This window comes from Octodon degus, unplaced genomic scaffold, assembly GCF_000260255.1.
Source record: "Octodon degus isolate 3935 unplaced genomic scaffold, OctDeg1.0 scaffold00001, whole genome shotgun sequence".
Lineage (NCBI taxonomy): Eukaryota > Metazoa > Chordata > Mammalia > Rodentia > Octodontidae > Octodon > Octodon degus.
In genome coordinates, this window is record NW_004524577.1 from 28,745,586 (window position 1) to 28,759,803 (window position 14,218).

The following is a 14,218-nucleotide window of genomic DNA, read 5'->3' on the forward strand; positions in this document are numbered from 1 at the left end:
ATGCAGTTAAATTGACGTTATCTCTCAGCAGAAGACCTGAAACCATTTCACACCAACTAGTCTTCTAAATAATTGGTTTCAAATGTCATGCCGATTAATTTTTAAAATGTACATATCTCTTACCTGTATTGTTCAAATATCCTGCTTTATGTTAATCTGATACTTTAAAATATTAAATAACCAAAATATAGATCAAGAAAATATTATCTTACTGGAGGGTTTTTCTTCATTTACAAAGAAACTGGCCACAGTATTAGTTTTTTAAGTTATCTATATCAGTGACTTTAAAAAAGTCACTGATATTGATTTTCAGAGTATCTACTGATTTATTCCTATAAAGGACACATTTATTTTAAAAATACAGTAGAACTTCATCAGGACTTGTCTTTTTTTTTTAAAAATGTAATTAGGGCAGGGTCTCGCTACTAGTGATTCTCCTGTTTTCAGACTCCCAAGCACTGGGATTTTAGGCACGTGCGCCCAGGCCCAGTCTCAGTTACCGGCTCAGCCTGGGTGCAGGGCCTGCACAGCCTGTGGGGAATCGAAACCCGGCAGCCACAAGCTGGGCTCTACCTAAGCAGGTGCTTTAATCCTCTGAGTTATCTGGCTGGACAGGACCTGTCTTTATTTCTTCCCTATATAATTTTTTCAGAAAATTATTTCCATTAAGAACAAAGATGTGTGTGTGTGTGTGTGTGTGTGTGTGTGTGTGTGTGTTTTAAAGAAGTAGTTTAATGTCCCTACATTTACTAAAAATATTCTTTGGTGGTAAAAAAAAATATATATATATATTCTTTAATTTTCAAGGTAATAACCTATAATTAATCATACTATTGCATTTCCTCAATATTGTAAGGCTTCTCTTTTGTCCTTTCTTCAGAGTTTCTTTGTGAATACTCCATTTGCATTATGAAGAGAAATTTCATAGAATAAAGATTTCTCAACTGTTTCCATTTTTGGTGTGAGTTGGGATACTTAAATGTAGTGTGTAATGAAGGGCATGGTCTAATATATAATATTGCAAGTGCTGGAAACTATCATCTGGAGAAGTACAATAATTATGTGTAAATACAGAGGGACGTTCTCATGAATGAAATTTAAAACCTTTTTTTTCTTAAGGAATCCATGAGTTTTATTTTGGCGTGTATAAATTGAAAGAATACATGAAACAAAATGCACTTTATGTCTTTTCTTGGTAATGTATTTAACAGATTTACTTCTGAATGTCTTGGACATCGTGCAGTAGAAAAAAGCAGTTAATTGGAACAATATAGCAATTGGTTTAGTGGGACTAGTTGAAGGAGATTGGTTTTATATTCTGACTACAGCCAGTAAGTCACTATGAGGATTATGTTGAACTTGCTAATGAAATAACAACAAGAGAACTTAAGAAATAAAGAGCAAAGTTCATTATTGCAATGACTCATATGAAGCGGGGAAACGATACAAGGCTTACCCAGCTAGTAGCAGGGGTCGATTTAATTCTAGTAGATCATGACCAGGATTATGGACTCAAGAAAGTGAAGGAGACTTGGATTGTCAAAAGCGGATCTGATTTTAAAACTTGGACAAAAATAAACATAAGACTGCCTCTTTGATGGATCCTTCTAGAATCTGTTTCAGAAAATGGACAATTTTGAATTAATTGGAAGAAGATTTGTACATGAAGGCAACAGAAAAGATTTTACTCAAAACATATAGGTAGATGAATAGTGCTCATATTGTTCAGTAAAGTACAGATTAATCGCATGAGTGCTGATTAGAAAGTACTGCAACAGAATAGCATGTATTTAGTGAACAGCTAACACTGCAAATAACATCCTCAGTCCTGATACATTCATGGCAGTTTTAAAATTTGTTTTGATTTTCATATTAATTTATATTCTATTTGACTGTATGAATAACAAATTAGCCCTTATCCTAACTCACTATGACAATATTTTTCTACACTCAAATTCTGGAGTATTACTCAAATTTAAGAAGCATTGAGTTAATAAAAGAATAAGTGAATTTAATAGCAGCTCTTTTCTCCATTTTCTCCTGCTAAAATACCTTACACTGTGTGGCACGTGTAATTGGGCTCCTTGAGCCTTATCTTTTTTTTTCCAGGGTTTCATGCATACTGAACAAACTGCAGCTCCTTCATGGTGGATATGTGTTTTAATTTCAATAAGCTGATGAAAAATATAAACCAGGTACTATTTCTATCAGTGCCTGGATTGTTTCCTATAACCTTGGTACCTGAATTGGTGCTGTGGGAGCAGAATTCCTTGTTTGCTGATTTTCAATTAAGTATGTATTAATAGATGGCTTTATTTTATTTTAGTTTATTTTTGTATTTTAGGGAAGGGTCTACAGGGTGTTCAGGGTCTCACTACTAGATTGGACTCATAGCGATTCGCCTGTGTACAGCCACCAAGAACTGGGATTACAGGCACACACTACCATGCCCAATCTTGGTGGCTTTATGTTTGGATCAGCTTGAAGTCAGGAATATTTTTTACCATATTTTTTTCTGTCTTTTAAGGGTATGAGTGAGGGCTCCTAAAATTTATGATAACCCAGCTCTTTAAATGGCTCTGAAAAATGATTTCTGGACTACAAAATATTTTGATATTCCCTTATTAGATTAGATACTGTAGTTTATTTTCTAGTATTTGAATATTAAAGTATTGGGGTTTTAAAATGTTTACTTTTGTTTTCAATTAGATTTTGAATGAAGATATGGGCCTTTCATGAATTTTAAACTTGATGTACTATCAGGCCTTGACTATATGAGAATCAATGATTTTAAATCTTTCATTTAAAAATCTTTTGCTTTTACAAAGTATCCTTCAGCAGTGCAATAAGAAAAAATAATAAGAGCAAATGTGGGGTTGAGTAGGGAATTGGTTCTTAACCTATTTTTGTGTACTAAGAGTCTGAAGTTGGCTCAGCCCAGAGTGATACTAAGAATCTTAGCCAAAATTATAAAACTAACTAGTCTTTTAGACTACTTTGACCCATATGCTATAATCCAAAGCTTAGGACACTATATTGTCACAATGACTAGATGTCTTAGCATTTGAAAGTTTAGAATATAACAATACCCAGGGCCAGCCAGATGGTCTATCAGATTAAAGCACCTGCTTAGGCAGATGCTGAGGCCTGGCTTTAATCCCCAGCCTGCCATGCTGGCCCTGCCCCCAAGGAACGCTGAGAGGGGAATGAGACTGGGCGCAGTGGAGCATGCCTGTAATCCCAGTGCTTGGGAGGCTGAAAAGGAATTTTCACTGGAATTACACCTGATATTAATCTTACACATGAATAGCATAGGATAATTTGAGAAAACATTTCCTACAAGGAAAATATATTAAATTTAAAAAGTATTTACTTAAGTCTTTTGAGGTGCTACCTACGGAGATCTTTAAAGACAGATGATCTTTGCTTTGAGATGCCAAAGGCATGATCCTGTCTGAAAGCTGTGACAGAGATGGTGTTTGTTCAATTGTAATTCTCTAATTCAGGAAAAATTACAGCTAATGTGAAATTAAATCTTCTAAAAATTAATATGCCAGATATAACCACATGTTAAAATTGAAGTAAACATGGGGAAGAGATTAAAAATGTGATTAGGAATGTTTGTCAATGTAGTGTATGTTTCTGAAGGTTTGAATATAGCATTCGGAAATGTGGCATTTTGTAGAAATATTAACACAAAATACATATTGTTTTCTTCTATTAAATTACTCTAGGAACTCAGATCTGATCGAATACATCCAGTAGGGAATTTCACTTTGCATAATCTGGTGATCCTTCCCATAATTCACCCAGTTTTAGTCGCACAGCTCCTTGAAGCACTTGAAAATGGGGTTTATAACTACCCAGCTCCAGATGGGAGCTATGTACATTTCTACTAACTGATATGGTCTTCAAGTATTTTTTTTTTTATAATAGGTTGAAGACTAAATTTAAATATAATTTATCATATTTAAATTTAAATTTAAAAAACTAAAATATTAGTATTGGAGGATAGTTTTTAAATTCTCATTTATTAGGAAGACTGAAATTTGCCAAGTATTTATATATAAAAAGTATACTTGCAAGCAACAATTTGAATTATTTTAGTCATACAGTAATATATTGGCCTGGGTCTTGAATTTCAGTACCTAAAATTGTTATTTTTTAAATTTTTCTTTCTTTATTTCTTTCTTTCTTTTTTTTTTTTTTTTGGCGGAACTGGGGATTGAACTCAGGCTCTTCCACTTGCCAGGGAAGTGCTTATTCTACTGAGCCATCTCCCCAACCCCTCATCTTGTTTTTCTTATTCTAGAAATATGATATGACATTGTTGACTTTTAAAAAACCCAAATCCCAATATAGAATTCTAAGATAAGTGAGACTAAATTAGTAGATTTACAGGTTTAGGGTTCTTTTTTCTTGTATTCTAATACTTAAATATATGACAACCGACAGCTCAATATTGTGAATCTACAGTCATTATATTTTACATCCTATAGCATACTGTAGTTTATGGAGTTAATAAAATGGTAAGAGTTAATAAGAAGGAAAACAACTATTGGGAGAGAAAGTATATAACAAAATCTTGTGTTTTACAAAATGTTACACAGTATCAAATTATGTTTAAAAAGTATAATTGAGGTATTACTCATGTGCCATGTAATTTATTCATTTAAAGTGTACAATTCAGTGTTTTTATTATGTTCACAAATTGCACGGTCATTTTCATAACCAATTTTAGAACATATTCATCGTTCTTAGAAGAAAGTCTGTTTCATAAATGGTCACTCACTATCTCTTCCATACTTCCCTTTTTAGGAAACTGCTAATACAATTTGTGTTTCAATTAGCTTGTCTATTCTGTATATTTTACATAAAATAAATAATATGGCATATGATCCTCTTATGAGTTCCTTTTGCATGGCATATTTTTAAAGTTCATCTGTATTATAATATATGTCAGTGGTTCTTATTCATTGCTGAGTATTATTTCACTGCATGACTAACATTTTTATCCATTTATCAAGTAATAATTGTGGAGTCTGTTTCTACTTTTTAACATTATGAATAATGCTGCTATGAGAACTCATGTGCAAGTATTTGAATTTTTGGGTGTAAATTCCTGGATCAGATAATAATTTTTAAGTTATTCTTTGAGGAACTGATAGACTATCTTTCATAATGGCTACACTGTTTCACATTAGAATTATCACAGACTTCTCAGTACAAACTTTGAAAGCTGGAAGAGCATGGAGTGACATATTTCATACCTTGAAACAACTTCCAATCCATACTGATGTATCCTGAAAAGCTATCACTCAAAATTGATGGACAAATAAGATATTTCCATGATGAAGAACACTTAAAATTATGATTGACAAGCTAGCATTTCATAAATTTTATAAGGCTATCTTAGAGATAATGAAGCTATCAATTAAAGAAGTGCTAATAGAATGGATATATCAGGTAGAGTGAGGAGTCAAGTAGAAGAATCAGAAATAGGAAAATAATTTAATGACAGGAATCAGTTAATCCTTCTCAATAATAACTCTCACTGTGAGTGGTCTTAATCTCCTAATCCAAGGATACCCACTAACAGGATGGATCAACAAACAAATGTCCAGGTAAACAAAACCTTTAAACCAGTGGACTTAATAGCGATCTACACAGTGTCCAACAGCAACAAAATACACATTCCACACAATAGCATATGGGGCTTTCTCCAAAATACATCACATACTAGCCAATGAAGCATGTTTAATTAAGTGTAAAAGCATCAAATTGTATGAAGCATAGTCATAGGTCATGGCTCAATGAAATTAGAAATCAGTGGTAAAAGAAACCACAGACATTATATAAACAAATCAAAATTAAATAATATCCTCATCAACAATCAGTGGGTTATAGAAGAAATAAGAGTTCTTGAGATTAAACCGTAATGCAAGTAAAACATATGAGAAATTATGGGGCACAATCAAATCATTCCTAAGAGGGAAGTTCATAACTGTGAATGTCTACATGAAAAAGAAATCTAAACTCATAGAAATAACCTATGTAGGCACACCTGAAAATCTTAGAAAAATCAAGAACAATCTAAATCTAAAGCTAGTACAAAGAAGAAAATTATAAAAATTGGAACAAAAAAATCAATAAAATTCAGAGTAAAAATAATACAAAGACCAAAGAAATTAAAGAGCTTGTTTCAAAAGAATAAACAAAATAGGCAAACCCTTAGCCAATATTACCTAAAAAAGGAAAAAAAAAATAAACCTCAATCAATGTAATTGGAAATTTAAAAAAAGCAAAATTACACTAGACACTGCCAAAATTTAGAAGATTTAATAAGATGATCAATCTAGATCTGAACCATTTAGGGCACAATATGTCCCTTTAATAAGTTGACTCAAATATGGAAAAGGTGCCATATTTTGCACCCTTTCAGAGGCCACCACTAGCCTGCATTATGAAGGTCACCATGCAATTGATTTCTATCTGGTACAAGGTGGATGAGGATTCACGTGCTAGGAGAATACCATCCATCCATATAATGAATAAGATATATGGATGAGCTTTGACAGACTGATAAAATATCTGCAGCCACAAACTCTTGACACAGGGCCAGATTATTTGCCACTCCCTATGGCAGGGAACACCACTGGAAATGGCACATAAAGGCCTGCTAATTAATTGAGGGTAAACTAAAGGCAAAACTTTTTTTCTTGAAGGTGGAGAGGGATTCCAAAAACCAGTCTTTTAAATGAATCGCCATGAGGAGAACATGTAAAGAAATAACTATGGAACTGGAAAATCCTGGTTTAAGTGCTCCCATATGTTCCGTGTTTCAATTAACAGGCTGAAAATCCTATAATAATCTCTAATTTACTGACTTTATTACAGAATTGGAGTATTTGAAGGACTATTGGAGAATTCTAAGTGCCGTGCCATTGTCTGTTCATTAACCACTGTATGAGATTTGGTAAGCTTCTACTGAGTGAGGGGCCATTGATCAACCAAAACAGGGTCATTGGATAACCAAATTATCTTGGACATTGCCTGTGGGGCTGGAGAAGAAACCAAGGCAAATTAGCACTTCTCCTAGAGTGAGAAACACTTTTTACCCCCTGTAGATCTGTAGTTGCTGCATCAATAAGCCATGCCATAGGCCAGTGGCATTGGATAGTATTGAAGCATCTGCACCTGTGTCTAAAAGCCTTGTGAATGTTTTTCCTTCAATAATCAATTCCAGCTCCAAGATCTGAATCTTTTATATCCTTTTTCCTTATTTATAGACATTCCAATTTTTGTTAAAAAATGACTGGTTGAGTGATATAAGAGTTGGGGGTGGTTGAACAGTGAGTTAAACGATAACTTGAACCATAACTTTGATTTCCTTTGTATAATTAGCTTCAGCAACCCTGGATAAAACCTGGAAACCTTTTAAAGTGAGGCTGCAGTAGCCTGCTTTCTGAGGCAAAGTTCCATAAACTCCATTAGGAATAATCTTGGGTTCTGGAAGGAGTTAGTACAAATCTAGAGGGCAGCCAAAGGTCCAAGCCTCTACTGTCACTGGTTGCTAATTAGAGGTCATAAATATGCTTGGTGACAGAGGGTGGCATTGCTAAGGATTAGGGAAAGTACATCCACCGTCCACTGCTTGGTGGAGCTGAGGAAGACCCCATTGGAAGTTTCCCAGAATATGTTGGTTTTCCATGTCAGTTTTGGATCTATGCTCATTTCCTCATTTTTACCTTATCTACACTTTGTACAGATACTAGGAGGTTTTGCTGATGGGATGAATAATGGCTGTGTGTCCCTACAGGTGCAGCAGAGAAATTTTGGGCAAGATATTTACTAGTGAGTCTGTTTTGATCTATAGGTTCTCGTGAGCCCTTTCTTCTCTCTGACCTGAGTGAGCCCATTTTTTGTTTGTTTGTTTTGCATCCTTTAAGCCTATTTCTCTCGTTGGTTTCTCTGAAGCCTATTTCTCTCTTTGTGTGCACACAACCCTTAGGTATACCTGGGATCCAATGTATTGCTTCACTCCCTGGAATCTGTTCAGATGCCAAATGTTGCATTTTACAGAGCTCTCAGTGTTCCCATGATGAGGATGGTGAGAGGATGGAGAAAAGGGGCCTTCTGTGTTCTTGAGACTAGAATAGCTTATTCGCATGACATGCTTCAGGTGCTGTGTTCTTCAGATTGGCCTTGATTGATCTCCAGCTTCAGACACATCGCAAATGAATTGTTCATGAACAGAAGCATGTATAAGCTGAGGTATTCCTGGGGTTTTTCAATTCTAATCCTATCTATCTATCTATCTATCTATCTATCTATCTATCTATCTATCTATCTATCTATCTTTTAATTTTTTTTTTCCTGGAGACAGGGTTTTACTATGCAGTTCAGGCTGGCCTTGAACTACAGCACTCTTCCTGCTTCATCCTCCCAAGAGTTGAGGTTGCAGGTGTGTACCACCATTCCTAGCTGTGTTCTTTTTTCATGGTTTGTTGCATTATTTGAATGTATCTTTGTGTATAGTGAATATCTATATATTCACTAAAGATATTGCCCTACAGTTGTAAGAGCTAGTAACTTCCCTGTTGTCGCATTCTTGTCCTTGGGCTCTATCACTTTCTCCCCTTGCTTCCCTTGGTTCTCTTTATCACTCATGCTTTCCAAAGAATCTGGAGCCTATCTGGCTCTTCTGCATTAAGAAATCACATTTGGAAACACAAACTCAGGGCACTGGAGTCTTGAAACGTGTTTCTGGCTCTTTTCCCATAGGAATGAATGGGAGAGAAAACAACCTTTTTTTAAAATTCCAACCTTTAGTGCTAGCTTCCCAAATGACCCTGGGAGCATTCCTAACCTTTAATTTTATTAATGATCATTAATGATCATATGTAGGATAAATCTTCCATAAGTTTCTTATAGAATTCAATAGTGAATCCACATGGACCTTGGATTTTCATAATTGGTAGGTTTTTGTTATTGCTCCAACTTAACTGCCTATTATTAGATTGTTCAGGGATTTTTTTCTATCTTTCTGGTTAATTTTTGGTAACTCATACAGCTCTATCCATATAAATTCTCTGATTTTTTTGGTGCATGTGCTTAAAAAATAGGTTCATCATCTTGCAATCCTAACTGATTTTCAGACTCTACCTATATATTGTTTGGCTCCATCCAGCTCTTAAACTAGCAACTCATGATTTAGCCTCCATCTTTGATGTTTTCAGGGAGAACTCAGCCCCCACCTTTTCCAGATTATTTCTGATAGAGGCTAAAATCACCTTAGACAAAGTTAATCTGGCTATCTACACTGTTCAACTTTCTAAAATAGACCCATCTTCTAATTATTTTCCCAACTTATCATATGCCCAGTGGGGTCCTTTGGCAGTCTCAGGGCCCTTGACAATGGCTACATATGCCATATGCTTCATATAAAACCATTACTCCATTTTATGATGTTGTGGTGGGGCTAATCACATGTGGACAGATGCATGTTATTCCCCTTTGTGGACATGAAGCAAAAAAATACCATTATTCTCTTTGCTTCTATTCAACAACAGTGGCTACGGCAATTCTTGTCCTCTTGGCAAACCACATTAGCAAACTTCCCTGGTGTTATTGTCTGTCATTATATTCAGACAGATTAAATCAATTTGCTTCCCTCACACTCTTTTTCTTTCCTTCAGAAATAATCTGAATCCCCCTATCAGGAGGTCTCTGTTTTCATATATGGCTTCTCCTTAGGCAGGGGAGGTTATTTTATAGTCTCCTCTTTTTGAATAGAGAATATGGATTTTTCTTCTGCACAAAAGACTGAATTGCAGGCTGTTATATGAGCTTTGCAAGATCATTTATTGACTACCATTAAACTCTTCAGACCTTACTTATGTGTGTGGTATGTAAACCACACTGAAACTTCCAGTGTTGACACTAACTAGGAAGATATTTTTTGTTTGTTTCACACTTTCTGATTTTCCATTTGCTCCCACCATGTCCCAGGCTTCATCAGTATTTTGAATTTCCATCCCTAATTTCCAAAGCCTCACACCAATGGAAATGCTACTATAGATAGATGGATTGCTGGCTGCTGTCACTATTGCTCTCTCAGCTATCATTCCACAGACTTCTGTCTCCCATGCCATCATCTATCAAAGTGCTTCTGTATTGTGCAAACAGTTCCTTTTCTTGGAGGAACAAGCTCAACAAATTGTTAAACAATTTTCTTCATATGTAATACATCTTCCTTCACTCCCTGTGGGAGTTAATCCTTGAAGGTTATGCCCCAACCATCTCAGGTGAATGGATATCATTCATATACCTGAGTTTAACTCTCTATTCTGGGTCCACATTTCAGTGGACACCTCCTCAAGATTTATTTTTGCTTCTGTTTGTACTGGTGAAAGCAGCTAAATATGTCATAGATCATTGTTTGGATACCTTTAGTACCCATGGTTGTCCGAAAGCATTTAAGGCTGACAATGGCTGAGCTTATATGAGTGCTGCCTTCCAAATCTTTTGTAAAGCTTTTCACATTTTCATTACCACTGGAATTCCTTATAACCCTCAAGGTCAAGGAATTGTTCAATGTGCTAACCATATGCGATTTAAATACAAAAACAAAAAATATAATCCTTCCCTACAAAATTCATACCTTATAATAGACTTCACTTGACATCATATACTATTAACTTTTTAAATCATACTAAGAAGGGACTACAGAATCATAAAAACAATTCAATTATGTAAAAGAAAAGAAGTTAGGAATGGTCCTTTGCAAGGATCTACATACTGGAGGATAGAAAGGATCTAGCCCACTCCTGATTTAGCATTGAAGGTTTGCTCGTGTCTTTCCAGAAAATGCTAAGTGGCCTACCTAGGTGCCAGAGTATGTGTTATGATTTGTGTCTAGATGTTCCCCCAAAGCCTTATGCAGTGATAGGGTGTGCTTCTAAGAGTTTTTCATTAATTCATGGTCTAATGATGACATTATGGGTGTAAGTGCTATGCCTGCCCTGGAGCAGGTAGCCTCCACACAATGTAAGGGAGGGAAACAGGCTTGCTTGCTGCTGCTCCTCCCTTTTTTCTCTTGCTGCTTTGCTGTCTTCTGATACCTTTGTGCCATGGCTTCCTGCTTTGGAGCCAGCTCATTATGGATTGAACCCTCCACAAACTGTGAGCTAAATAACCTTTTCCCTCTAACATTGGGCATTGGGTATTTTGTCTAACCAATGAAAGAAAAGTACCCAAGATGGCATGCGTTCTGCCTGTATCATGAACCCAGATGCAGAGAAGTTGATTCTACTCCTCAAGAAGCTGATTCTCAGTCCTGGGGCAGTCATGCCTTGGAGACTGCTCCATAGCCAAGAGACAAAGATGGAGCTGGAATGAACCTGGGCCCAATTAAGAAATTGACACAGGATGCCTAAGACATGGTAACCAAAAATGAGAAAAGATCTGAGTAGGTAACAGTGTAGAGATGACTGATCTGAAGTTTGGGTGAAAGAAAGGGACATAAAATTGCCAGTATTCTGAAGAGAAAATAAAATGCAAATTATATGTATATATATATATATATATATATATATATATATTAGATAAAAGGTTTTTTCTTCCTAGTTTCTTTTAACAGATCTCTGCTAATTGATCTACAAAACGTTCTGACTAGTCTATTTATAATTACAAACTTATGAAATTATAAAGAGCTATTCTATATGCATATATCATATATACAATATACAATATATTTATATACAATATACAATGTATTAATTAATTGCAATATCATATATATGATATTGTAAGCATTTGGTATTTTTTTGTCCATTTGTCTCATCAATGAACAGCTATTTTTTTTATTTGAGCCCAACAGTTTTTCTTCTCTCTCTCTCTCTCTCTCTCTCTCTCTCTCTCTCTCTCTCTCTCCTTCCTTCCTTCCTTCCTTCCTTCCTTCCATCCTTCCTCCTCCTCCTCCTTCTTCTTTTTTTATTTTTGGATCATTTGTTCATGATTTAATTTTGTTTACGTATTTAAAAGATGTGCTTCTACCTGGGTTGCCAGCTGGTCAATATATCAGGTTTGTTTTCTCATAGATCATCAGAAATTTGTTAAGGTAACTAAACAGAGACACTTTGGGCTTGGAAAATCATTAGGGCTCCCTCTGGTGAATAAAGGAGGAGTTATTTGGGGAAAATTATTGCAGCCTTTGTTCATTAATAGAAAGATCCAATGATTTCCATAGCTTTGTGGGAGTCACTCCAATAAATGTTATTATAAATATATTATTATGATATAATTACATTGATCATCATAAAAAAGATTAAGGTTTCTAAAAATGAGACAATAAGGTTTTCTAATTTACAGATGCTTTGGTACAAAACTAAATGTAAAAAATAGAAGCGTTAAAAAAATGGAAGTGTTTATTTGGCTATGGCAATGGATTGTTATTAATCTTATGTGTATTAAATATATTCATGCCTCCAGATGTACAAGTCTTCCAAAATGTAAAACCGGGATTATATATGGTGATGGACCTTTTTTTCTTCAGGCATTTGTCTTTCTTTTGTGCTCCTAATAGTTATGAGATTCATGTCGCTACAACATGAGGTCACCAATCAGTACTAAAATTAAAAACATTATATGTATATAACATATATAGTATATATGTAATACTATACTTTGGGACACCTAAACATTATCTTTCAGGTAATGTCACAAGTTTCTTCAGTGATATCTCATTTAAGGTTAATGAGAATGAGTTAGGTAAAAACTTCCTTATGTATCAGATAGAGATCATTGATTAAAAGAGCTGTACTATGTCAAAATGGAAATTTAAGTATATCACAAAGAGTCATCATGATTGTCATGCTACAAAACTATGTATCTTTTTTTTTTTTTTTTTACATTTTCATGTATTTGTACAGCATCTCACTGTACAGATTGAACTCATGGTGATCCTCATGATTTCCGCCTCCCTAGCATTGTGATTACAGGTGTGTACCACTACGCCCAGACTTGTCCCCACTCAGCATGCCCCAGGGGCAGGGCTGGCTTGGCATGTGGGACTGGGGATCAAACCCTGGTCCGTGCGCTTGTCAAAACAAGTGCTTATTCTGCTGAGCTATCTCACCGGCCTTGTATGGTTTTGATTTTAAACTTTCTGTGTAAAACTATATAACTGTTGCCTGTTGGCATTCTACAGAGATTCAACTGTTAGAAAATCCATGGTTGTTAGAAAATAACAGTTCTATTTTATGTTCTAAGGAGCTTGATATTCAGATAAAACATTAATATTAAGCTGACTGCCCTCATTACAAAATATTATGTCATTAACATTTTCTCCTGAATGTTCAACAACTGAGGTATGCAGACTAAAAACTGGAAAGATAAATGGGCTAAGAGGACAGTCAACGTTTTGGCCTCAGCCTCCAGAGGTCAATGAGGGCCCAGGACAGGAGGGAACCTTTCAGTGATGTCCTAAAACTCTGGTGAGTTATACAAACTCCTCATCAAGGACCCCAGAAGATAAGATATGTAATGTATAATGTACCTAAGGACAGTCTAGGATAAAAGGGTCTCCCAAGATTTGAAAGAAAGCAACATTTGTCAAGCTATGACTGTAACACATCCAGAGATCTGACTCTGATTGAAGAACTGGAGATATTATACATGGTTCCAATGTAAATTGGAAACTTGACCTTAACAAATACCAAAAATTGATTAATACAGGTTTCACCTTAATTTGGTCTTGAACATCTGGCAGAAAAGTATAACCATAAAAGGTATAAAATGATTGCCCCAACTACACTAGTGACTGATCACTGTTTTGGGATAATGTGCTGTGTAAAAGTAAATTGCTTATATGCAGGGACTTAAAATCTTTGTTCTGGGAATCTATAGCTTAGATCAAACAAGTTCATCCTGAATGAAAAGGATTCAAGGAGACTGTCCTACAGGGTCCTCCAAATATAGCTCCTCCAACTTCAATTAGCTATGCATTGCCCACAACTATAAACAGGAAAGGTGGATATGTGGAGAGTGGCTGAAGCTAGAAATCAATCAAGTCCAGCCTTAAGAATACCACATTTATAGTTCAGCAGCATAAGTGGTTGCCTGGCTAGCACAAAGTCCTGAGTTCAACCCTGGTGCAAAAAACAAACAAACAATAGCACCTGAGGCAAGTCACATAACTAAGACACTCTATTCTCAT

The 14,218-nt window shown here is 35.4% G+C and overlaps 1 pseudogene; it reads left to right on the forward strand.

Moving 5' to 3' along the window:
- Positions 1–14,218, forward strand: part of LOC101580527 — a 61,707-nt pseudogene that overhangs the window by 30,165 nt on the left and 17,324 nt on the right.